Genomic DNA, 27,314 nt, shown 5'->3' with positions numbered 1-27,314 from the left:
TGGATAGAGATTGTTCTGAGTCCTGCCGAGGTAATGTGAGCAAATTGCCGGGGTTGGGACCACAGCTGTCAAATGTTGGGGGAGGCGCTAGTGTCGCCAACAGGTGAAGCAGCCGAAGAAAGCCTGGCTAGCTCGGCCACTTCCAGGAATGTGCTGGCCCGTCTGAAGCCACCAGGCTGCTCCTTGTCCCCACAGCTAGAGATAAATAAGATGCTGGGGGCACGTTAGAAGGGAAGCCCTGGGCAGTGGTGTGTTACAACATTAGTGAGGCAAGAACCATAGGGAGAGATAAGCCCGGGAGGTGCAGGGTAGAGGACCTGTCTCACCAGAGACTGGCAAGGCAGTGTTTAGTGGAGTGGGGCAGTGGGCCAGGGGAGAAGGCACCACACCACACAGTCCCTGCGGCTCAGACATTGACAGCAAGGAGTGGTGGGCCAGTCGAGTCAGGCGCCGGCTTATCTGCTCCCAGAGCACTCTGCCTCTCTTGCCTCGGCTTCCTCTCTGGCAAACAGAATTCCAAAAGGAGTGATGGCCACTTGGCCTGCCTCCCTCAGGGCTGCACCGAAGAGCTCAGAGGCCCAGGCCTGAGGGTTAGGGTACATTGCACTTCCTCCCCAGAGTTCCTGGGTCTGATGGGACATCAGAACCCCAAAAGCAGAACATCCCTCTCCCCCATTCCCAGTCTGCACCATCCAGATGTGTTCCCAGTGGTTTCCTGGGGTAGGGCAGCACTGTACTAGCTGGAGCCGAAGCTGTGGCTGACAGACTCCATTACACTGAGGGACCCCGCTGCCAAGCTGTGGTCCCCGAGACAGGGATCCTGGATGATGGAGACAGGGCACACAAAGAAAAGGGAGAACTTTGTGTAGAAGAAAAAGACCAGAAATGGCTTTGCAGCTTCATGACTGTAGGAAATAGAATCTGGAGTCAAGGGCTGTGCTGATGGCTCACGCTCACCTAGAGCAAAAGTCTGCACGGCAACGTTGGCTTTTTCAAAAGAGTGCAGTGCGTTGCTTTATCCAGGTGGCACGTGCCTTAGATTTTTGCCACAGCATAAGGACACTGTGTCTTTTCCCCCGCTGGCTGGGGTCTCTTCTCATGGTTTTTATAGTTGCCTAATTGAAAAAAAGAAAGGAATGGTGGGAGGGAGGAGAGGGAGGGATGAAGGAAGGAAGGGGGAGGAAGAGAGAGAGAGGAGAGAAAGAAAGGGGCAGGGGTGGGGTTTAGACCTTTGCTTAAACCGAGTTTGAGGAGGTGTGGAAGTTAACAAGGCAGTGAGACACAGGTGACCGTCCTGTGCTGTTTTTTGAGTTTTTTGGTTTTTCACTTTGTGTTTTGTTTTTTCTGAGGCAGGGTCTCACTGCTTGGCTCTCCAGGAACTCACAGGGACCTGCCTGCTGGGATGAGAGCTGCGTGCCAGCCGGCACACCTGGCCTCCTGTGATCCTCTCTTGTTTGCTTTTGATAGAAGAGATGGCACTTAACTTCTCTCAGGGTGAGATTCCCTTCCATCGCCTAAACTTCAGTACGATCCTTGTTACCTCGTGGGGAGAATCCATTTCAAACTCCTCCCTACCGCCTGGCCTCCTCTGGCTCCCTTCTCACTTTGTCTGGCCTCGACTCGCACAAGGTGCCGTTTGCTGCTCCTGAGCCACCAGGAGTGAGTGAGGGGTCATCAGAATGCACTGGGCTTCCTCTTGTCACCAAGCTGATAGCATCCTACCTCTCCAATAGGTAGGACAGGGTGAGAGCACAGATAAGAGCTGATAACACCCAGGACACCTTGGCCCAACTGCTCTGTCCAGCTCGGCCACCCAGCCATGGCCCAGTAGCTCCTGCCCAGAGCGAATATGGGATCCTCCCAGGAAGACCAATCACTCTCCTGTACCATCCCCGACCGCCTACCTCCTCTATGCTGTTTACACATCTGGACACCCCCCTCTCTCCTCCCCCCCCCCCCCCCGCTGCCTGGGCCAAGGTCCCCATCAAGCCCCTAGCTGGGAGCCCTGCTGGAGCTGCTATAAAGCAGGGCAGGGAGGAGGTGGCCACTCATCTCCTCAGAGGACTAGCATTGGCTACAGTCCTCTTAAGTTGGCCATCTTCCCTCCGTGAAGTTTATAACCAAAGTCCCCAGAAGAAGGCCACAACCATTTCCTCCCTGAGGCCCAGAAATGAGCAGAGGGCTCCTGGTGGCATAGACAAAGACCTTCTTGCCCTCAGAGACGGACCACCCAGATCCTAGGCCACAGATTTGAAGTCCACATTTCTAATTCTCAACCCTGCTTGTCAGAGACTTACAGTGCGACCTGAGACAAGTCAGTTCCCATCTCTGGGCCTCAGAGGCCTCGCCAGTTGCACAGGGACTTGATCAAATCTGCCCACCCACCTGGACATTCCAAGGCTGCCACAGGCTGGACGCTGTGAGGACTGATGTAAGCAACTGTGTGCCTTTATTGACTAGAAAGCAAATGCCCTGGGCATGAGTCAGCTGTAGGCAGCCCCAGGCCTGCACACCCACATCACCTGCACGAGGCGGCCATCCAGCCAGACCCTCAGAACACACAGTTTGAGGGGCACAAAGCCCAGGGGCGTCCTTCTGAAAGACATTGCTGGGTGAGTTGAGACTGGAAAAGCAGGCTGAAGGCGATCTCTGACTCCCTCCTGCCCATACTTGACAAAATGATTGTCAGCAAGTTGCAGGAGAACGAGCCCATAAACCCAGAAGATGGACAGCCTCCTTTGAAAAGCCCCGGGGCCACAGAGCAGCATTACTTAAGAGTGGACACTGTCCGGACTGGGCAGGGCCAGCTTGCAGCACAGGGCATTAAAAAGATAACAGGAAGGCTACCTGTGGCCCCAACCAGGGATGCCTTAGCTAGGAGGTCAGGACAGAGTCTCACTGCGCAGCTCAGTCTAGGCTTGAACTGCTGGCTGACCCTCTACCTCAGGTCTGGGTGCTGGAATCACAGTCATGAGCTACCATGCCTGACTGTCACAACTGTGCTGAGGGCCAGACAGGGGTTCCACCGTCAGAATCAGCAGTCTCTGGTCTCTGCGGGGGTTGACTGACAGTAAGACAGGAACTCGCGTGAGAGCCTCACACGTGGCAGGCCCAGGGAGGAAATCACATGAGTGGCTGGGGAAGGGACCACAGGCCGCTTCCTGAACACTGGTCCCTCAGGCCGCAGCAAAATGACTGTACAGGATGGCAAGAAGGAACACCAACACAAGCAAAGAAAGTTTGCGGGGACCTAGGGAACGCCCAGAACCCCAACAGTGCCTGTTCCCAGTCACCTGGCTGAGACTACCACGGGTCTAGAGGGCAAAGCAGATGGCAGGGGCAGAAGCTTGAAATTATAGCATGATAGCAGCCATAGCCCACAACTAGAAAGACGTGTTCTTACAGAACCTAGACCCTCAGTACGAGGGTCACGAGACCATCAAGACTCACCAGTACTCGGTCCCCAAAGCTGGGTGGGACGTGTGCCGGGGCATGCACCAGGCTTGGATTGGCTTGCTTGGTATGCGCTACATAGTCCTGCCTGACTTCAAATTTGTGGTAATCCTCCTGCCTCAGCCTCCCTCCCTCCCTCCCTCACTGCGATTACAGGCACCACGGTGTTCAGATTGATGTGCGTTTGGGGACATCTGAACCCAGTTTTCCACACTTGTGCAACAAGCACTCACCCTCGAGGCACCTTCCCAGTCCCTAAACTTTTTAAGAATAAATAGGCTAGGCATAGCGATACACGCCACTATTCACATTAGTAGGGAAACAGAGGCAGAGCTAAGTGGATCTCTGAATTTGAAGCCAGCCAAATCTCAAAACATAAGAAAAAAAAGGAAGAGTATACCCACAACAAATGAATAATCATTCACATTCCCCAGAAGGGGAGAGAGGCCAATGCGTGAGTTCAAGGCCAGGGTTCTAGTTTCACCTTGGCCAGAAGCAAGCTGGAGGAGGGAGTGTTTGAGCTCACACTCCAGGTGACAGGCCATCACAAGGGTGTGTTTCAGCTCACACACCAGGAGACAGGCCATCAAAAGGGTGTGTTTCAGCTCACACTCCAGGAGACAGGCCATCACAAGGGAAACCAGGGCAGGCACCTGGGGCAGAAACCGCCACCAAGGTGCTTACTAGCTCCTAAGGTATGTTCAACCAGCTTGCTCACACAGCAGACTCACGGGCCTAGGGATGTGCCACCCACTCCTATAGCAGTGATTTTTAAAATGGCCCACTGACATGCCCACAGGCCACTATCATTTAGAAAATTCCTCAAGTGAGCTTCCCTCTTCCCGGGTGACTCTAGCTTGTGTCAACCGGCACAGCCCGCCTTGGTGGCGTGAGTTTAAGGCTAGCCTGGATGACCACAAGCCAGCTGAAGGGGGATAGCTCAGCGGGTAGAGTGCTTTGCCTTGCAGTACAAAATTCTAGGTTCAGGCCCCAGCACAGCATAAAACTCAGTGTGGTGGCGCACACACTTGCAGTCCCAGTCCTTGGGACATGGAGGCTGGAAGGTCCAGACCCAGGTCATCCTTGGCTATAGTGAGTTTGCGGTGAGACTGGAGGTGAGATTCTAGGAAAGGAGGGAGGGAAAGGAAGGTAGGAAACAAGGAGTAAAAGAAAGGAGACAGTCTATGGGTAAAGTCTTCGCAGTGTGAGCCTGAGGCCTGGACTTTGCACCTCCACCAGCGAGGAAACAGCCTGCCTGGAATCCCAGTGCTTGAGAGGGGGCTCTCTGGGCCCAGCTGGCTACCCGGACTAGCGGAATAGGCAGGCTCTGGTTTCAAGTGAGGGACCCTGCCCCAGTGTATAAAGGAAGACCCCAGACGTCGGGCTCCCGCCTCCACAGGTGCTCCTGCTCCCGCCATGCTCGCCCACACGTGTGGCTGTGCATGCCCACGTGCGCACACGCTCACACCGCCGCACACAACAAAGCAGAAGAAATCAATGTGGTGTCAAGCTTTCTCATGGCACTCGGTGCCAGAGGGCAAGAGAGCTGAGTCTTCAGAGTTGTGTGGAAAAGAGGAAGCCAAGAATACTGCACCCAGTGAAGTTGTTCAGATTTATAGAGAACATGGAAAGGTCAGAGAGAATAGCACCCGTGAGCCCTTTTCGAAAGTAAGACTGAAACTGCCCCGCAATGAAATCTAGCCAGCCGTTTAAAAGGGTACTATTTTTTTTTTGAAGTGGTAAAATCCTGACTCTCATACAAATATAAAATGAACACATGTCAAAAACTTTACTTGTTAAGTAATTAAGGAATGAATAATATATGACAGCTGGTTCAGAAGAAAATTGGAACACATATATGTAGGCTAAGAAAGAATGCTGAATAGATTTACATATATACGCGGAGTTGACCAATACCCACAGGGCCGTGGAGGATTGCATTCCATCGGGCACCATTCATTTGCGTTTCTGTGACAGGATCGTCTGTGTGGCTGCCAGGTTTCCACAGCCTTGGTTTAATGATGACACACGTCCCCTGGAGTATGAGGTAACTGGAGCTCAGAGTTATAACTCACGGATGGACCACTTATCTAGCTTGTGTGTGGCTCTGGGTTCCATGCCCAGCTCAGAAGAAAGAAAAAAATTTAGGTAATCCAGAGCCTGAGGGTGTGGCCCAGAGGCCCGGTGCATGTTTAGAAGCCTGAGGCCAAGCTTCCTATTCCAGAAAAAAATAAAAACTTGGGAGGCAGGGTGAAGGGGAGGAGGGAGAGGGGAGACGGAAGGGATCTTTTTCAGTCCAAGAAATGTTTCTGTCCTAACTGAAGCATTGGTTCTTTTTTCTCTGTGCTGTTTTTTTCGGCCAACTTGACAGAAGCCAGAGTTCTCTGGGAAGATGGAACCTTAATTGATGGAATGCTCCCATTAGATGGGCCCGGGGCAATGCATGGGGCGTTTTCTTGATTAACTATTGACGTGGGAGGGTCCAAAGCACTGTGGGCAGTGCCACCCTGGGAAGGTGGTCCTAGGCTGTGTAAAGAAGTGGGCTGAGAACCATGTGGAGCAGGCCAATAAACGGCCTCCTCCATGACTCCACCCTTAGTGCCTGCCTCCGGGTTCTAGCCTTGCTCTTCAGCCTGCATCCCTTGATGAGGGGCTCGAGCCTGGAAGGGGTAATAACCCTGTTCTAGTTGCCCTTGGTCAGTGGTTTGTCACAGCCACAGACAGTCAACATTCTCCAAGACAAGATCTCCCTGTGCAGCTTGGGGCTGACCTTAACCTCAAAATCCTTGTGCTTCTGCCTCCTGAGAGCTGGGATTGCAGCACACAGCATCACATCTGGCTTCCAATGGCTTTTTTGTATGCATGTGTGTGCATGTATATACATGTGCATGTGTGTGTGCTTGTTTCTACATGTATGCATGTGTGTGTGCATGTATACACGTGTGCATGTGGGGTGTGTGTAAGCCAGAAGTTGACATCAGGATGTCTTCCTCAGCTGCTCTCCTCCTTTTCCTCTTTTTAAGTTACTTATTGTGTGTGTGCAAGTATGATGTGGAGGACACACGTGGCACAGCGCGGGAGTGGAGGTCAAAGGGCAACGGGATGGAGCTAATTCTCTCCTTCCTTTTCTTGGGTTCTGGAGATGGAACTCAGGTCACCAGGCTTACACAGCCTTTAAAATTTTTTTAAAGATTTATTTCTATTCTAAGTATGTGTGTGACTGTGTGAATGTATGTCATATGTGTGTGTCTAAGGAGGTCAGGCCTATGGCTAGTGACCCCCTGGAACTGGAGTTCCAGGCAGTTGTGAGCCTCCCTCCCAATGTGGGTACTGAGGACTGACCTCTAGCCCTTTGCAGGAACAGGAAGTGCTCTTAACCACTGGTCCATTTCCAGCCATTTGTTTTGTATTTTTGATACAGGTTCTCACTATGTAGTCCTGGCTGATTTGGAACTTTCTCTGTAGACCAGACTGGCCTGGAGTTCACCGAGATCCGCCTGCCTCTGTCTCCCAAGTGCTGGAATTAAAGGTGTGCGTCACCACCACCCGGTTCTTATTTTATTTTTTTTAATTATGTGTTCGTATGTGTGTGGGTTTGTGCATACAAGGACAAGTGCTCAAGGAGATTGAAGGGGGGCTTCAGGTTTCCTGGAGCTGAAGTTATGGGCATTTACAAGCTGCCTGATATCAATGCTGGGAACTGAACTCGAATCCTCTGGGAGAGCGGTGAGTGTTCTCAAACACTGAGCATCTCTCCAGCCTCATTATTTTTGAGACAGGGTCTCTGAACCTGGAGCTCCGTTTCATCCTGACTGGATAGCCAGTTAGCCTCAGCATCCACCTGCCTCCACCCCGCCCCCCCGTTTCTACCAGCTTGTAGGTAGGTGCTGGAATCCGAACTCAGGTCTCGTGTAGCAAGGCCTCATCCACCGACTCGTCCCCTTCACCTCGTGTTCCCAGCTCTTAACTGGGAATCATCTTTAACCTTAGAGAAATCCTTCATGACTAGTAAATCTTACAAAAGATTGATTCAATATTCAGCAATTTATTCCTTTTTTTTTCTGTTGAACTCCAATAAAATTCAGTCCTCAGCCCAAGTCTGTGGCATCTGTAATCTCAGCACTCAAGAGACTGAGGCAGGAGGATTGCTGCAAGTTCACAGCCAACTTGGGCTACATAGTGAGGTCCTGACTCAAAACAACAAATGTAGAAGGGGACAGGGAGGGTCACCCATTTTCTTCTTGGTGCTGGAGACTGAAGCCAGAGTCTCACACATGTGTCCTGCGGCCGAGATACAGACAGCGGCCCAGTCCCATCTGGAATGCTTCCAGTCTAGCATATACCTTCCCTCGTCCCTCCCCAGGGCCAAACTTCTCTATGTAAATACAGCATTCACACTTCTTGTGATGGTGTACTTCTGTAACCTCAGTGCTTGGGAAGCTGAGACAGGAGGATTACCATGAATTCAGGGTCAGTCTAAACTATATTGTGAGACTTTGTCTTGAAAAAGAAAGAAGCAGAGCTGGAGAGATGGCTCAGTGGTTAAGAGTATTGACTGCTCTTCCAGAGGTCCTGAGTTCAATTCCCAGCAACCACATGGTGGCTCACAACCACTGGTAATAAGATCTGGTGTCAACTGGGCAGTGGTGGCGCACACCTTTAATCCCAGCACTCGGGAGGCAGAGGCAGGCAGATCTCTGTGAGTTCGAGGCCAGCCTGGTCTACAAGAGCTAGTTCCAGGGCAGGAACCAAAAAAAACTACGGAGAAACCCTGTCTGGAAAAATCAAAAGAGAAAAAAAAAGATATGGTGTCAACTTCTGTCTGCAGGGACACACGCAGGCAGACCTATGTATACATAATAAATAAATAAATAAATAAATAAATAACAAAAGAAAGAAAGAAAGAAAGAAAGAAGCCTAGCTCTGGTGGCACACTCCTTTAATCCTAGTTAATCCTAGTACTTGGGAGGCCAAGGCAGGTGAATATCTGAGTTCTAGGCCAGCCTGGTCTACAGAGAGCCATTTCTGCAAGACAGCCAGGGCTGTTAAACAGAGAAACCCTGTCTCCAAACAAAACAAAAAGAGTCTGGGCATGGTGGTTCATGCTTTTAATCTCAGTACTCAGGAGATTGAATAAAACTGATCTCTTGAGTTGGAGCACATGTGGCTCTTACAGAGGACCTGGTTCATAAAGGAACTGCTTTGAGCCTATAGCAGAGCTATAGGGGAACAGAGCTAGGAGGGGGGAGTAGGGGGGGAACTAAACTGAATGCTGGGAGAAAGGAGGTGGAGTCAGAGAGAAGCCATGTAGTCCCACTGGAGACAGATGCCAGAACCTAGGCTATAAGTCTCATGGTAAAATATAAAATAATAGAGATGGGTTAATTCTAGATGTAAGAGCTAGCTAGCAATATGCTTAAGTAATTGGCCAAGCAGTGTTTTAAATAATATGGTTTCTGTGTGATTATTTCAGGGCTAAGCGGCCAGGAACCAATAAGCGGCCTCTCTCCCACCAACATACATGCAGGTAAAATACTCATACACACAATGTAAAATAAATATATCTACAAAGAACTTTTAAAGAAGTCAAGTCTCTCTTGCCATGTGTGGATGCTGGGGATCTAACTCGGGTCCTTAGATTTGGTGACAAGTGCCTTTACCCACTGAGCAATCCCACCAGCCTCTTTTGTTTGTGAACAGGGTCTATAAGTCAAGCTGCTCTGTGTGTGTGTGTGTGTGTGTGTGTGTGTGTGTGTGTGTGTGTGTGTGTGTGCGCGCGTGTGTGGTTTTTCGAGACAGTGTTTCTCTGTAGCTTTGGAGCCTGTCCTGGAATTCGCTCTTGTAGACCAGGCTGGCCTCAAACTCACAGAGATCCACCTGCCTCTGCCTCCCGCTGGGATTACAGGTGTGTGCTCTCAGGCTGGTCTTAAAATAGGTAAACAGCCAAAGATGGCCCTGAGCTTCTGCTCTCCCTGCCTCATCTCCAGACTGCTAGGAGTCCGGGTGTCTATTCCTCGCCTGGTTTATGAAATGCTAGGAATTGAGTCCAAGGTTTCATCTATACCAGACCAGCATTCTACCAACTGAGCAATGGCCCTAACCCCAGCCCCAGGCCTGGAACTCATGGCAGTTCTTCTGCCTCCATCTCAAGAATGCTGTACTCACAGAAACATACACCACTGTTTCCAACAGAAGCTGGTATTCTAAGTGTGGGGGGGGGGCACCCTAGTCTTTGTTTTTTTCTGAATTGTTTGAGAATGAGCAAGTCAAACTGTAGTTATCACCCTCTCTCTCTCTCTCTCTCTCTCTCTCTCTCTCTCTCTCTCTCTCTCTCACACACACACACACACACACACACACACACACACACACCCCGGGATGATTCCCATGAATACTCAGGCCTGATCGTCACTCCATTTTAAGCTGAATGAGTCATTGACAGTTTAACGTAAATAAGTTTTTCAGGAAGACAGTGTGAAAAGCCAGAGTCTCTGAAGGTCACAGCTAAAGATAAGATGTCCAGCATGAATCAGGCTGTGGGACAGGACGTGCGCCTGGGCTTCCAGTTTTTTGAGAAAGATGAGGCTGGGATGTAACTCTGGTGAGTGTTTAACTATCATGCTCAAAGTGTTGGGTTTGGTCCCAGATCTCACACGCATGCGTGCACGCCACACACACACACACACACACACACACACACCCCTCTGGCTGGGGTGACTGTAAAATTACTGAGAAAGGCAAGGTGGTTCCCAGGCATTCAACGCCTCTTAGAAAGAGGAGCCAGTGACCTGTCTTGCCAGAAGTGTCTGCCGTAGTGTGGGTTCCTAAGCGCAGGCAGGCATCTCCTAGCTAGCCTCCAGGCAGGCTGCAGAAGGAGCAGGACACTCTGGCACCTGAGGTCCTTCCACCTCCCTCCCTCATGAGCAGAGTCCCCATGCCTTCAGCTTCACTCTGTCAGCACTGAACTACTCCCCTTGCGTTGGATGTGCTCTTTTCTTCCTAACGTACCCCACATCCAACCCCTCCAGGAAGCATTCCCCTGCTATCTGCCACACACAGGCTGGTCACTCCTTGATGCCCACTGGGTCTCCTCTCCTGAGCATTGTGGGAAGATCCAGCCCTACCTCGTCCTGCTGGCTCTGACCCCTGTGGGTCCTCATGCCCAGCATCAGGAAGGCACACAGCCGCTGACTAGCTAGACAAACTCTGCCAAGTTCTCCGAGAGCTGGGGATTTCCTTGTCTGCAAAGCAGGGGCGTGGCAAGCTCCTTGCCGGGAACAGAGATGATGGGCAAGCCTCGTTACTTTTAGTTTGAGGTTTGTTGGAAGAATGATGGGACCTTCTGGGTAGTGCAGGAGGCAGGGGCGTGCGGATCTCTGTGAGTTCAAGGCCAGCCTGGTCTACAGATTGAGTTCCAGGACAGCCAGGGCTGTGGCACAGAGGAACCCTGCCTCAAATTCCTCCCTGCCCCCAAAAGAAAAAAAAAATGAGACCTGAACTCAAAAAAGGGGGTGGGGACAAGTGATACAAAAGGCCAGGCGTGGTGGCCCATGCCTGTGTTCCTAATACTGGAGAGGCTGAGACAGGAGAATCATGAATTTGAGGCCAGCCTAGAATTCATGACATCCTGTCTCGATAAGTCAAAAAAAGCTGGACTTGGTGGTTCACAATTATAATCCTCGCCCTCCTAGAAACCAAGGCAGGGGGACAGGCACAGATTGAAGACTAGCCTGGGCTTCATGATATGTTCTGGGCTAGCCTGGGCTACAGAGCTAGACCATATCACCTGTTGCCCACAAAAAGGAAGCGATAGTGAGTTTAAATGGAAATACAGTCTTTGTTATCGTTCTTGGGAAGACCTGACTTCCTAGAGAAATAGCACCGGCTACTGGGGCACCAGGGGACACCATGGAGGATTCCCGACAGGACTAGGCCTACTGGCCAGAGTCAGCAGGGCTCCCTTCTTCAGTCCAGACCCCATGCCCCACTGAGAGATATCACCCATGTAACCTCCACCATCTCCCCCAAAGCTGCCTGAACCGTGCCTGCCAAGCTCCTTCCTGAGCTTCCGGATGAAGGAAGGCCAGGGCTAGCCCCAGCACAAGCATCCCCCTAAGACTGGGGTGAACTGAGGTCACCTCCACCCCTCACAGGGCAGGTGAATATCAGGACACCAGGGGAGGGCAGGGGCTGTCACCTCCGTGTCTCAGCCTCAGGAAAGAGCGGTGTGAACTCTTCCCCTGCAGTGTACTGTCTGCCGCACTGCGAGGGCGGCTCGGCACTCCTGACAGAGCTGACAGGCGGCCCAGAGCGCTAAAGCTGTGATTCATCTCTGCAGACCCAGCAGATCACGGGTCCTCCACTCCACCTAGAAGTTCCCATCAGGCAAGTACTGTTCACTGTTTTTTGAGATGGTCTCACGTAGCCCAAGCTATCCTGGAGCTCTATATAACTCAGGGTGACCTTGAACTGCTGAATCTACTCCCCCTGCCTTCCAAGGGCTGGGATTACAGGCACGCACCTGGTTTTATAAAATGCTGGGATTGAACCCAGGGATCCGGACACGCTAGGCACTCAGCCCCCCTGACCTGCGTTTCCAGCCCCGTGTTTACTGCTATTGAAGGCCTACTCTGTGCCAGATGCTTATCTCATCTGGGAGGTACAGGCCGCGCCATTTTACAGAGGAGGAAACTGAGGCAAGGTGTGGAGAATGGGTGGCATAGGTGGGGACTCTAGGTCATCCAGCTCTTAAGCCTTCCATCTTCTGTCTCTCTCCTCTGCCACAGGTGTAGTGTGTCGGGGACCAGCCCCAACAAACATACCTCTCGCCAGGGTAGAGGCGTGGAGTTTTAGAAATATAGTCAAGAATGTGAAGAAGCAAATGAAAATAATAAAACAGAGAAACATATCAGGAGGGAGTTTCAGTGAGTACTAAAAATTCGCCCGTGTTTAACTTCCAGCTGCTTAAAATACCCTTGACCCCAAAAGGTAGGAGTAAGACAAAAACTGCATTAACATACAAGGAAATGAACCGATTGAAGGTCAGGCTACTGTCGAAATTAAACTGTTGCTAGAACAAAACACAAGTCTCTCTCACTTTCTAGACCAAAACAGTCTGTAGGCAAACCACTCCCTGGGTAGAATCCCAAGTTATCTCTTTAAGGGACTAGACTTTTGTGGGAGGTAGGAACAGATCTGCACCTCTTCCTGGAGTACAACGTACAAGGTCTGGTTATCTGCCGCGCCTGTAGATAACCTTGAGAGAGCAAAACTCTCTGGTCCACTACCAGGTGGGACCTTTCTTTCTTTGAGGGAGAAGCACAACAACCTAGAAGGAACTAGAGGTTGGTTAAGTTCCAACTTTGACCTTTGGTGGAAATAAGCTCCTATTTTCGGGACTCCAAGGCGGGAGTCAGGCGAAGCAGGGAGGCTGAGGGAAGACTATGGAAGGTTCCCAGCTAAGACATTGCGGCAGCCCCATGGGCATGAAACAACTAAGGTAATATGTATTCATGGGGGTACAAGAGAAGCCCCCACAAGCACATCCATGTACCCTCACTCTCTTTTTGTTCTCTTGGTTTGGTTTTTCAAGACAGAGTTTCTCTGTGTATCCCTGGTTGTCCCGGAACTCACTCTGTAGAACATTCTGGCCTTGAACTCACAGAGTGCTAGGTTTAAAGGCATGCACCACTATTGCCAGGCTCCTTGAAGTCTTTTCCTAGCAAAAGCCAAGTTGTGAAAGCTGCCCTATCCTATGCCCTGTTGCATGCTGGGATGTGGAGAAGAATCGAAGAGGCCAGGCGCTAGCAGGCCCTTCACCCAGGGCTGACCCAGACTCACCCACAGCAGGTTCCCAGGAGCTGACTTCAGGGACCCAAGTAGACTTTCTTCTTGTATTTTCCTTTATACTCAGAGGGTGGTAATGGGTGCCAGCCTTGAGTGCTGAAGAGACACAGCTGTGGAGGCCGAGTGTCATCGGGGCAACTGAGTGAGTCTAGCTTAACCTTTGGGAAGAAGCCTGGCCCCAGTGCTTAAGGAGGCCCAAGGATGCCAAGGAAATGGGCCTTGACCTGACCAGCCTCCTCACCCCCTCCTACACACACACCCGCCCTGTGCTCCTGGTGCCCTTATTTCTGAATCCACGCCCTGCTAGAACTCTGCAGCAATGACTGTTTTGCTCCCTTCACCAGTTGGGGCCTCTAGGCTCTGCAGACATTCCTGGGGCTCCCCCTGTACCCACGTCCCTGAGTGTCCCCTTCCAGCCCTGGCATCTCCAGAGCTCTTGAGAACAGTGTGTGTCACTGTTGTCCCTCCGGAGCCTGGACTGAGCAGACAGGAGGAAGAGGACCAGGAAGCTAGCTAGCTGCAGGAGTAAAAGCACTTCCTGCAGAAGTCTGAGACTTGAATCTAGATCCCCAGAAACCAAGTGAATGCCAGGCACAGTACCACGAGAGTCTACAACCCTACCTTCCCCTCGGGAAATGGGAGGCAGACACGGTAGAGGCTCCTGAAGGGCCAGGGCCAACTGGCTTGACGACAAAGCCTCAAAGGAGGTCACAGGTGAAAACTGACACCCGAAGGTTGTCATCTGACCTCCCTAGCAGCAAGACACACCTGCATCCGCACACGTGAGCACGGACACTCACACACACAGCCTAGAGGCTGAGGAGCCTCGCTGCCTGTCGCCTCTCCCACTGGGCCAACCCAGAGAAGCCATTGCCAGTCTCTTCAAATGCTGCATGTATTAGACAGCATTCTTAGATGCGGAGCCCAGGTTCTTTTGCATTTTGCTTCAGGTTTTGGATACCACTGTCTTGCTACATAGCCCTGTCTGCCATGGTCCTCGATACATAGCCCAGGTTAGCCTTGATCAGGTAGCAGACCTCCCGCCCCAGAAAGAGTGCGGGATTACAAGGGTCTACCGCTATGCCCAGCTCTTTTGCTTCTGCGTTGATTTTCACATCAGCAATTTTCATTAATTGATGGAAGAGCACCTGTATCGAGGGCTAGCAATTTATTTTATTTTATATTTTGAGACGAGGTCTCATGTAGCCCAGGCTAGCCTCAAGCTCATTCACTAAGCAGAGGATGACTTTGAACTCCTGAGCCCCTTCCCTGTAGTCCCCAAGGCCTGGGATCTGCAAGCCCCACCACAGCTGGCTGCATACTCTAGCTTTAAGGAAGAAGATGTGTCCCCTAACAGATCAGTTTTTCCTGAAAAAGATTCCATCCTCCTGAGTCAACACACTAAGAAAGCCCCTTCTGCCTTAATCCTTTGGGAAAACACCCTGAAGAGGCTGGGGCATGGTTTGGTGGGCAGAACTCCCACCCTAGCTCCTTCAGTAGATCGTGGGTTCAAAACTCGCCTAGCTCCCATATAGTTAACCAGGCAGCTGCCCTTTTCCCTCCGCCCCACTCTTTTTCTTTTAATTGAAAATGTTTTCTGGCCGGGCGGTGGTGGCGCACGCCTTTAATCCCAGCACTTGGGAGGCAGAGGCAGGTGGATCTCTATGAGTTCGAGGCCAGCCTGGTCTACAAGAGCTAGTTCCAGGACAGGCTCCAAAGCTACAGAGAAACCCTGTCTCAGAAAAACTTAAAAAAAAAAAGTTTTCTTCGTATTGCTCACAATTTCCCCTTCTCAAATCCTCTGAGATCCTCCCCAGCCACCCAATTCCATGCCCTTTCTTTCTCTCTTTAGAAAGCAAACAGGCAAACAAACAAAAAACATTAACACACACACACACAAAACCCTACAAACACAAAATCAGAAATAATATACAAGCAAAACACCAATAAGACAAAAAATGCCCAAACAAAGCAATATGAGACCCAAAATCTACAAAAATATCATTGAGTTTGTTTTGAGTTGACTGCTGGGCATGGGGCTTGCCCTTAAATATGGCTAATAGACTCAGTGAGACACCGTTGAGAAAAATAATTTATCCTTCATAAGAAGGTGTCGATTGCAGATAGCTTCTTGGCTAAGGGAGGGAGTCCATGTCCACTGGCCCTCTTAGTGCTGGGACCCTGTCTGGCTTGAACCTGTCCAGGCCCTGTGCATGCTGCCGCAGTCTCTGTGAGTTCATGTGTTTGTCAGTCCTGTAGGGTCTGGAGGACACGGTTTCTGCATAGCTCCCTGAGCCCCGAGGAAAGGAGTTGGATGAAGACATCCTGTTTAGGACTCAGTGTTCTAAAGTCTCTCATCCTCTCTGCATTGTTCAGTTGTGAGTCTCTGCTGTAGTTCCTCACTACTGCAACAGCAAGCTTCTCCAGTGGTGGCTGAGTGGGGCACTGATCTATGGGTACAGCAGAATGCCATTAGGAGTCATTTTACGGCTATGTCCCTTTAGTAGAACAATAGTATTTGGTTTTCCCCTAGGTCCATAGTTTGTCTAATCTCAGGTTCTTGGCCACCTGAGCTATGTCAAGCATGGGTTTCGTCTCAGGCAGTAGGGCTTAAATTCAAGCATATAGTGGTTGGTTACTCCCACACTGTGCCACTACTACACCGGTGTGGGTTTCTAGCTAGGTTGGTGGTTATTCTTCTCCTCTGTTAGCATGCAGAGCACATTCCAGTACCGTGAATGCTAATCAGTAGGGGTGGATGCTCTCATCTGCCACCATTGTCCACCGACATAAGTAAGTGTTTTTAGCAATAAGGTCTTCTTATCAATATGTGCAACCAATCACCTTGGCAATAGCCTGAGATGTTTGGGGTTCCTGTGGGGCCCCTTTGACCAATGATTCAACAAGATGTAACCAATTCCCCACACAGGAGATTTCAGTTGGTAGCAAATGATGTCTAGTTGAAGCCTTTTCCCCCTGTTATTTGGTGACTCCTTTCACATATTTAGATATTTTAGGAAGCTTCTACAATAGGAGGTTTCCATATGACCCTCAAATGGCCCTTAGCATTAGTTACCCCTCCCATATTCCCTCCCTTATCCCTCTCCTCCCCCGCTCCACCCTTAGTCTCGCTTTGCAGACTTGGCTGCCCTCAAGTTCATGGTGATCCTCCTGCCTCAGCTTCCTAAGTGCTGTCTGTACCAACAGACATGCCCCTCCACCCCTGACTTAGCCATTTTTCTTCTGTTCTGTTTCCATGTTCACATCTTCCTAGTTCACTCTGCTGCTTCAGAACAGGTACCTGCCATTCTGTTCTGAATAGTGGGGGCTGCCCTCTTCAGATCCACACAAAAATTGTCTAGTGATTTCAGACCCAAGGTTACAGTGTCCCCTCCCCTCCCCACGGCACCTCTCCTCTTGGTGAGTTTTGCCTGAATGGTGCGCAGGGTGAAGTCACTACACAAAACACATCCTGAGTTGTGGGGACTCATGCCAGTAAGCCCAGCACTTGGAGAGCAGAGGCAAGGAAATCACAAGTCACATGACAGCCGTAGCTACAGAGTGTTCAAGACCAGCTCGGGCTACATGAGAGGACTGAGTTCCCGAGAGTAGTAGGAAGCAGTGTGTCTGATCTCAGCTCTCTCATCATTACTCATGAAACAGGAACTGTCATTTACCGAGTTCATGGCTTTGCTTGCATTGTCACCCGTGACCCTTGGCAACTGGAGGAGGTTTTGGCAGAAAAAGAGGCAGAGGAGGATGTAATTATTCAGAAGGTGAAGTCACCGACCCGGGCCACACTGCTGGCAAGTGATCCAGCATTCTTGGACCCAGTGAGAGGCCTTAAGAGAACCAGCAGTACCTAACATAAGCAGGAGGTACTTAAAGACTAATTGTTTGTTTGTTTCTATTTTTTATTTTTCAAGACAGGGTGTCTCTGTGTAGCTATGGCTGGCCTAGAATTCTCTCTGTAGACCAGGCTGGCCTTGAACTCAGAGAGATCCATCTGTCTCTGCCTCCTGAGTGCTGGGATTAAAGGCATGCGCCACCACTGCCCAGTGCTTTGCATGCATATATGTGTGTGCAGTACATGAATGCCTGCCCAATGAGGGAGGCATCGGATCACCTGCAACTGGAATTACAGACGCTTGTTAATGGCTGCCTGGGAGCTAAGAGTCAAGTCCCAGACCTCAGGAAGAGCAGCCAGTTCCCTTAACCACTGAGCCATCTCTCCAGTCCCTTTAGTGGACATTTTTTTAAGCGATGTCCCCAAGCTCCCATCATCCCCCAGGCCTTTTCTGTCTCGGCTGATTACCCTGCCTTCCTCTCATTTAGGTCTGAACCAAGGAGTCATCTTTGATTCTGAGTTTGGCTTCACCCCATGCTCAATGGTTCGTAGAGTTCTGTCCATTTATCTCCATCTCCTGACCATTGGTATTTAAGGCTGTTTACTGCTCAACTAGACACCGCAGCAGTGGAAACCTGACCTTTCGGCCCTGGCCTTATCTGGCCAGTCTACTGGTCACAGCGCCCTCCCCACCGTTTCTTCCCTTCGCATCTTCCAGGGAAGCTGGATGTGGTAGCAAGAATCAAATCTGAGTGTGGCAGGGGCTTGAAGTCCTGGCGCTCCCACTCGAGAGGGGGTTCAGCAAACAAAGGCACCTGTCACAAAGCCTGACAACCTGAGTTCGACCCTTGGGACCCACAAAATGGCAGGAGAGAGAGGTGATTCCTAGGAGTTGTTCTCTAGTTTCACATAAGCACCGTGGCACCTGCAGGCATGCACGCGTGCGCGTGCGCGCACACACACACACACACACACACACACACAGATTAGTTAATAATTAACGAAAAGGAAGTCCCAACACTAGAAAGACCAAGAATCAAGTTCAAGGCTATCCTGGGCTATGAAACCCTGTCTCAAAAAAACAACCAAATGGGGTTGGAGAGATGGCTCCGTGGTTAAGGGCACTTTTGCATTTGATTGACACCACTTGGCTCACGCCCTCCACAGCTCCAGTTCCAGCTGATCCAATACTCTCTCTGACCTCCAAAGGCACACGTGGTGAACATACATACATACATACGTGCATGCACACACACACACACATGCAAAGTACATCTGATTTAAAGTTTCGTTTAAAACAAGGCCAATGAGATGTCTGAGGTGGGTGGGGGAGGGGGAGAGGATAAAAGCAGTGTCATTCAGGCCTGACATCTCAGTTTGATCCCCAGAGTTCATGTGAAGGTAGAGAACACCAGCTCCAGGGAGATGCCCTCTGACCTCTGCCTTCTGACTTCAGCCCTCTGTCCCACATCATGCACACACACAATCATATATAAATAACAAGTTTTGTTTTGTTTTGTTTTTCAAGACAGGGTTTCTCTGTGTAGTCCTGGAAAGCTGGTCTGAACTCAGAGATCTGCCCGCCTCTGCCTCCCAAGAACTAGGACTAAAGGTACTCACCATCTTATAAATAACATTTAGAAATAAATAAGAACAGGCAGGCGGATCTCTGTGAGTTCGAGACCAGCCTGGTCTACAGAGCTAGTTCCAGGACAGGCTCCAAAACCACAGAGAAACCCTGTCTCGAAAAACCAAAAAAAAAAAAAAAAAAAAAAAAAAAAAAAAAGAAAGAAAGAAATAAGAACAAGGTAACAGAACAGTAATGAAGACTCTAGGAAACAATGACCAAACAGCACCAACCAGGCTTCTAGTACTGGTGGGACCCACTGGGAGACTTTTGTTTTCTTCTAAGATTCTCCCCAAAAAGTCATTCAGACCTCCTGTTCACCAGGCAGCAGACAGGCAGGTGCCACTGTGACCTATTAGATGGTTAATCTTTTTAAAGAAAGTGAGACAGAAAGACATTGGCATCAGGCTAAGGAAAGAAGCGATGGGGGCAGGGCAGTCATGGAACAGTGCCAGCAGGAGAGCTCACCATCTGACAGGCAACGCCAGCTACCAGGAGAAAACAGGCTCTCTTAAAACGGTGCCTGGGCAAGAGGTGGTCCATATGGAATGAGTAAAATTAGCTCCTTCCCAACTCCAGGTGGGTCCGGGGCTCACATGTGAATAACAAAACTTTTAACTCTGAGAAGAAGAAAATACAGGGGAATATTTGCGTGATCTCCCAGTGAGAAGCAACCTTTTTAAAGTCCACTTGAAACTTACTGTGCACGCAAAGCAAGCACTTTCTTCCAAGCGTGTAGTTTGATAAGATTCTGTAGAGTAAATCCAATCCAGCTGTGCACTCAGCAGACCGCAGGACAGCGCCTCCCTCGCTCCCTGTGGTGGCCGAAGAGGGGCTCCAGCTTAGGGTGGAGCTCAGGGGGGTGGCCCGGTGGGTGAAGCTCAGTAGGAAGACGCATGTTTCTCCTGTTCAAGGTCCTGGGTTCGATCCCAAGAGTTGCCACCCCAAAAGAAAAGATGTCACAGCACAACAGGAGGTAGGTGCAGGAGAATCAGGAGTTCAAGGTTATCCTTGGCTACGTAGGGGGTTCAAGGCCAGCCTGGAGTACACAAGTCTTTGTCCAAAAAAAAAAAAAAAAACCAACAAAGCCAGCTGTGGTATCACAGGCCTTTAAGCCAAGGGAGGCAATGACAGGCGGCCAGCCTGGTCTACAGAGTGTGTGTAGGTCAGACCTTCTGGAAATGACTTCCCTGCTTCCACTGTAGCACCATAATTATTAGGCCAGGTCTCTCGCTCGGTTGGAATCTTTCACAGAGCTCAGCCAGCCTTTTCTGTCTTTTTCCTTTTGAGACAGGCTCGCCTTAAGCTGCCTGTCCAGCCTTTAATTCCCTTTGTAACTCAGGCACCTTCCTGTCTCGGCCTCCCAGGGCTTTAAGGCCTGAGCCCCGCAGCTGGGGCTCTTTCCATTGTCCTGCCCGCTCTCCCTTCTGCCCTCACTTCCCTGCCTCCCCTCACAGAGGCCTGGACTGGGCCAGGAGTCTCCTCACTGACCTCCCTACCCCTGGAGGTTTTTCCACTCTGCACAAGGCCTTTAAGGACTTTCTTGGACAAAAGCCCAGTGGTTTCTGACCTGAAGCAGAAACTTTCCTGGCTTCCTATTCAAGGGAGTCAAGCACTGACTTCCAGGTTCTTGGTTCAGTCCTTTGAGTAAATCCCTCAGGACCACAGCTGGATCCCCAGGGCTCCTTCACAAACATGGCTGCCCATTAGTGCTGGGGACACCAGCAGAGAGGCTGAGCATCACTGGATGTCCCTGGATATCCCAGTGTGACCCTGCCATGTGACCTGGGCTTCCTCACCACAACAGAGAGGGTTCGGACACCGAGCATGGGGGCAGAGGAGGATACTTGACTTTGGAGGCCAATAGTATGGCTTCTGTCATGTTTCATTCAGCAGGCAGCCACTGGGCCAGCTCCACTTCAGGAGGAGGCAGAATAGGGAACAGTGTCTAGGACAGGACACACTTCTGGGACCATTCTTAGGTAGAGGACATGGGATTAAGTTAGGATTTCACCAGGAGTCTGTGGTGGTGGAATCCTAGATTGTCTGGACGATAGTCCTGCCCCCATCCTCGCCAGGAGCCCTTTTGTTGTTGATTCCAGCGCGCCTCTGGCTGCAGCTTAATCCCTCTCAAGTGCTGGCGCCGTTGGCATCCGCTCCCCTGCCCCACCCAACAGGAAGTCTTTTAAATTTATTAGATTGGAGGAAGGGTCTTCATCTGTTAAACAGAGGTAGGAACAGCCACACCCAAAGAACTGTCCCCGCCCAAATGTCAGGAGCCTTTCCAGTCTCTGTAAGTGAAGACCTTGGTGAGGGAAGCTGCTGGTCTCCAGCCAGTCACTAGCTCTCTGTACGGGCAGATCTGCCTCACTGAAGCTACTTCAGAGCAGTGTGAGGTGGCAGAGCCCCGACAGTGGTACAATGGAGGTCTGAGAGAGGGAGGGGACCCTGCAGGTGGGGACATAGGGTGGGGCATGGGCTCCCAGGCCTCTGGGACTACTCAGAAAGCCACTTCCTCCTAGTCCTCTAAAGGGCTGAGTCAGCTGTGCTGCAGCGAAGCCGACTAAAGGAAGTGGGGAAAACGTCACCTTGTGGCCCAGTTCCTCGGGGAGGGGAGTCAGCCCCCATCCCACCCCGCTCCCGGGCCTCGGGCTTGAGTTTTCTCAAGGTCAGCTACCTTTGACTCGAGGAGGGAATTCTCTCAGGTGTCCAAGGACTGAGGAACAAGGAAGCTGACTAGAGACTGAGCAATGGACCCACCCACCCTAGGTTGATGGCCGTTTAGATAGGTGTAGGAAGCTGCTGAGTTCCCAGCAGCCTGCAGTCCAACCCTGAGGCCTCCTCTCTTGATCTTCTGACAACCATAGCAGGGCTGGGGGTGTAGAGCCCTCGTCTTGTGTATTCACGGCTCTGGGTGTGTGGAATCAGATAGTGTTGGTTGTGTTAATTGGATGTATGAGTGTGTGAGTGTGTGTGTGTGTGTGTGTATGCGAGTCAGGGTCTTCCTATGTAGTCCTGCTGGAACTTGACATTAGACCAGGCTAGCCTGCTATTCTTTTTTTTTTTAATGTAAATCATGGTTATTAAGAAAAAGTTTGGAGCCAGGCAGTGGTGGCACACACCTTTCATCACAGCATTCGGGAGGCAGAGGCAGGTAAATCTCTGTGAGTTTGAGGCCAGCCTGTTCTACAAGAGCTAATTCCAGGACAGGCTCCAAAGCTATAGAGAAACCCTGTCTCAAAAAAAAAAAGAAAAAGAAAAAGGTTGACAGAAGAAAATAAGACCCAACCTCAAGCCCTTCCCCAAAAAACATGAAGCCCCAAGTTCCTGTTCGTTTTCCAGGGCTGGGAATAGGACCTGGCACCTCACCTGTGCTCCATCAGGTAGTACAAAGAGCGGCAGGTGGTGATAAAATGCATTGCAGAAAGGAATCTCAGATCCACACACTGAGAAAAACCTGAAAGAAACAAACAGCTGATGACTGACCTTGGCTGGGCCTGGTAGGGAATACAGGCCTAAACTCAGAGGCTGGGGCAGAAGAAATAAAAGTTCATGGCCCAGCCTGGGCAACTTAGACCCTGTCTCAAAATAAAAATCAGTAAATCGATATAATGATGACACTTCCTCCCACCTGGAGCCTCCCATTCCTCACTGGTGAGACACGTAGGAACCTGAGGTTCAGCTAATGGCCTGGGGTACACGTGGGGGCAGAATGGGCAGGTGCAATTCCCTCTCTGTTTCCAGCTGGACACATTTTGAAGCTACCCACCCTGGTCCCAGAAGATATTGAGAATCCTCTCTGGGAAGACAGGAAAGAGAAGGGCCTTGGTCACACACTAGCAAGACCACAGGGAACTTGAGCCTCTGTGAGAGAATGCCTGAGAGCAACCCCCTCTACCATTTCCCACATGGAGAAAGATTTTTCTCACCCTCCAAGTCTGGCCAGTGTATTCTGGCTCCGGTATCTCCTCAACAGGTATAAGGTAACAGTTCCCACAGGAAGGTAGGGGGCACAGACTGGCTTCTTACAGCCATGCCATCTTGCCAACTGTCCTGTGTGAGCACCTGGTGTGTGCCAGGCATCACGCCAGTGTTTTATGGGAGTGGTTCACCCGTTCTTGTGATATAGTCTCAGGGGGAGGGATGGATGAAATTTAATGGATGAAAAAACTGAGGCACCACAAACTTATTTCTGAGTCAGATTCCTCAGCGACGGACCAGGAATCTAAGGCAGAGGTGACCCTGTCCAGAGCGGGGACCACCCTAAGGCAAACTTGTTCTGCCATCTGTGCCGGGATGGTTAGTCCGAGACAGGGCACGTGTGTGTCACCTATGCCGTAATCCAGCAAAGGTACCATTGGCACTGTGGGATCAGCCTAGGACATCGGCACCGAGGCCAAAGGTTCAAATGGACAGGAGGAGTCAGCTGTCCATCTGGGCCAGTTGCTGCTAACACCCGTCCGGTGCTGCCCAGCTGACTCATGGGACTCAGAAAGCCCACATTTTATAAGGTCACTCAAGCAGTCTCCACACTCTGCTTGTTGACATATAGGGCTGCCATGGCATCTTCTGCCTGGCACGTCACACATGGGCACTTCTTCTTAGGTCCAGCATCCGGACACAAAACCTCAGGCCTGGGCCACAGCTCCCAGCCAAAAAAACTAATAGGGTCTTGCCATGTACCACAGGCTAGCCCAGAACATATCGTGTATCCCAGATTGGCCTGGAATTCCCTAAGTAACTCAGGCTGATCTTGGATCCATAACAGGCCTCTTCCCTTGGCCTCCCAAGCTCTGGGATTCTAGGCCTGCCTCACCATACCCAGGGCTCATGGGTAAATCCTGACAGAGCAGCAGTGGGTTCTGTCCCTCTTGATGGACTGACAATACCTGCCACAAGCTAAGATGAAGTGTTGACTGTGGGCTGCGAATTTGCTTAGCTAGGATGCTCACGGGGCCTCTTTCGGTGAACCCTCAAGAAGTTCCCCTAATGTCCCTCATAGGTGAGCTGTCCCAGTAACCTGTTTCTGTGAAGATGAGCCCTGAGAAAAAAGCTGCACAGAGGGGTTTTCTCATTGGCTCTGGCTTCCCATAGCCACTTCCTGCCCCAGATAAGGGCAAGGGCCCACACTGGGGTTTATCCAGGAGGCCACAACCCTTGTCTGGAGGCCTCAATTCTGAGGACTCCTGTCACGGAGAACAGCACTCTGAGGTCACCTCCTTTCCTAGCCTGTCCCTGCTTCCCATGACCTCAGCCTACCCCACAACCAGGGATGACATACATGCAAATTCAGACCTGGTTTATGTGGCTGCCATGCAGAACACACGGCTCTCCCTGGAGCATATTCTGGTTTTAGTTTTCTTGTTTGTTTGAAGGTGTTGGGGACTGGCTGAGAGGCCTTTTTTTCTGCTAGACAGGCACTCTATTCCCAGGCCACTGTCACCCATGAGGACATTTTTAAAAACAGCAAACTGGGGCTGAAGAGATAGATGGCTCAGTCCTTAAAGTACTTGCAGGGTCGGGGCTAAAAATCCAGCCCCAGGAAATAAAGGCAGTATGGCATACCTGTAATCCAGAACGCAGGAGCCAGAGGGCTGATCCAGAAGCACTTAGGTTCTAGGGCAAGATCTTGTCTTAATCAAGCAAGCAATGAGGCAGATCTCTGTGAGTTCGAGGCCAGCCTGGTCTACAAGAGCTAGTTCCAGCACACTTTCCAAAGCTACAGACAAACCCAGTCTCAAAAAAACAAAATAAATAAATAAATAAATGAGAAAATAAATAAAACAAGCAGTGATACCTCTGGTTAGCCTCTGGCCTCCACCCACCCCTGGGTGTGCACGCACACACACGCACACACACGTGCGCGCGCGCACACACACGCACACATGCACACACACGCACACGCACGCACGCACACACACACGCACACACAAGCACACACATGCACGCACACATGCATGCACGCACGCACACACGCATGCACGCACACACGTGCGCACGCACGCACACACACACACACACACAAGCACACACACACTGAAAGCAGAACACTAGCTAGGTGTGGTGGCTCACCTATAATCCCAGCACTTGAGATGCTGTGGCAGAAAGAGCACCTTTAGTTTGAGACCAACTGCACCATGCAACAACTTTAAAAAGTTACACAGCCAAACCCTGTCTCACACAAAATTTCAGAAACCTAAATGGCTCTCCCGGTGGAATTTTAGGTTGTGCAGTAGGTGGAAGGGAACCCATTTGAGGTTCCCCGTGTCCATAGGGACTGCAGTCCTTGAATAAACCCGGGCTGGTACACAGGGAGGCTGGCTGCACCCCACCCGTGTCTGTTTGTGAAGCCTTGAGCAGGCCTCTACTGTTTCCTTGTGAGACCTCTGGCTCTGATGGGTGGTTCCACTCCACCCTGTTTCCCAAGCCTTCTGGGTCAAAGGACTCTCCACCCAGGGCAGAGGACCAAGGGAAAAGCCTCACGTTAGAAGAGTCATCTGTGGTCTCAAAATTCCCACTCAGGGAAGGTGAGAGATGTTCTGCAAACTACTAGAAATTTCCTAAGCAGAGAATATATGTGGTGTTTGTTTGTTTTAGAGACAAGGTTTCCCTGCATTGCCCTGGCTGTCTTGGAACTCACTCTGCAGACCAGGCTGGCCTCAAACTCACAGAGATCTGCCTTTCTCTGACACTGCTGATCAGTGTCAGAGAATTTAATGTTCCTAATCCTACGTTCCATAATCCCTCCCCTAAAGGCTATTTGGCTTCCACTTGAATGTCTCCAGAAACAGTGAGCTCATCTGGCAGGGTGGCGGAGTCCAGGCATCTTTCAGGGTTGTTGTTGTTTTTCTTTTTGGTTATTATTGTTTTGTTTGTTTGTTTATGTGCATTGATGTTTTGCCTGCATGGATGCCTGTATGAGGTTGTTAGATCCCCTGGAACTGGAGCTATAGACAGTTGTGAGCAGCCATGTGGGTGCTGGGAATTGAACCCAGGTCCTCTGGAAGAGCAGCCTGTGCCTCTTAAACACCAAGTCATCTTTCCAGACCCTTTGGTTTGGATTTTGTCTGTTTGAGACAGGGTTTCCCTGACTGACCTGGACCAGACTAGCTTCTAACTCAGCACTCTGAAGCCCTCTGCTTCACAAGTGGGGGTGGAAGGCAGATGCCACCGTGGTCAGCCTTGTTTTCTAGTTTGAGAGAGTCTCAGAAGCCAGCTTGACCTCACACTTGCTATGTCACTGAGGGTGATCTTGGACTGTTGATCTTCCTGTCCCTCCCGCCTGGGTGTTGGGATTATAGGCATGGATCACCTACTAGGCATTTTCTACTTCTTTTTTGTTTGTTTGGTTTTGGTTTTTCAAGACAAGGTTTCGCTATATTTGAACCTCTCCTGGCACTAGCTCTTGTAGACCAGAGATCCGCCCGCCTCTGGCTCCCAGGTGCTGGGATTAAAGGCATGCGCCACCACCGCCCAGCTCATTTTCTACTTCTTTGTGTTTTTATGTAGAAACAAGTCTTCAGTGCAATTTTCCGCGGTGAAATCATTCATTCAGCAAATATCGATGCATCACCCACTGGGTGACCGCTCGTTTCTGGTCCTTAGAGATAAAGGAGTGAATAAAACAGAGAAGCCCCTGCCTGCCCGGACCTGCTGTTCCAGTGGGGAAAGAAAGGCAATAAACAAACAAAGGAGACTAGAGTAGTCCACCCAGTGACGGAAAATGCCGTGGGGGAAACGCAAGGCGATGAAGACGGCCCACCGGCCATGTGTGCTTTTAACATAGTTAAATAGCTTCATGGTGACATGGAAGAAGCGTCCGAAAGATAGAAGGGGTGTAGGCGCCTGGGCATGAAAGAAGAGGGGCACAGGCAGAGATTGAGCCGGGGCTAGGACACCGTGGTGGGAAGGTGGTTGGACAGACAGGGTCACCAGTGTGGCCCGGTGCGGCTTAAATAAGGTAAGGTGGACACAGGCTGAGGGCAGTGTTGTCTTTACAAAAGATGCTTTTGTTGTTGTTGTTGTTTTGTAATGTAAGAAAGTAAATGTTTTCATAAGTAGGAAAAGTTTAGATTCTAGCAGAGACCAAACCCAGGTAAAAGAATAGGAACCTTCCCCCATGCACACACCTGCTCATAGCAAGTCGCGTGATGGCACTGGGCACTGTCGGAGTGGGGGCACTGACCTGGGCTTTGCTGGTGATTGGCATTTTCCTCGAGCTACTGGGAGCTTAGCGTCTACAGTCAACTGTGCTAGTCTAGGATGAGCAAAGACAGACGGCTGTGTGGGGCCCAGGCTGGAGCAGAGGGGGGACAGGTGGCCGCATCCCACAGTGGGAGTGACTGGCATCCTCAGACCTGGCCCTGGAATGGAGAAGGTGGCACCGCCCTGCTCTGATGGTTCCTTGAGCTCTGTGGTCCTTGTCTGGAGTCTCTCACCTGGAGAGGCCAGTGCAGGGGGCTGGGACTCAGCCTGATGTGTTTGGGTAACCTTCCTGGACAACTACCCACCCTGGACTGCCGCTCAGGTGGCAGCCAGCCC

This window comes from Microtus pennsylvanicus, chromosome 18, assembly GCF_037038515.1.
Source record: "Microtus pennsylvanicus isolate mMicPen1 chromosome 18, mMicPen1.hap1, whole genome shotgun sequence".
NCBI classification, from domain to species: domain Eukaryota; kingdom Metazoa; phylum Chordata; class Mammalia; order Rodentia; family Cricetidae; genus Microtus; species Microtus pennsylvanicus.
Note: the sequence above shows the minus strand (reverse complement) of the source record.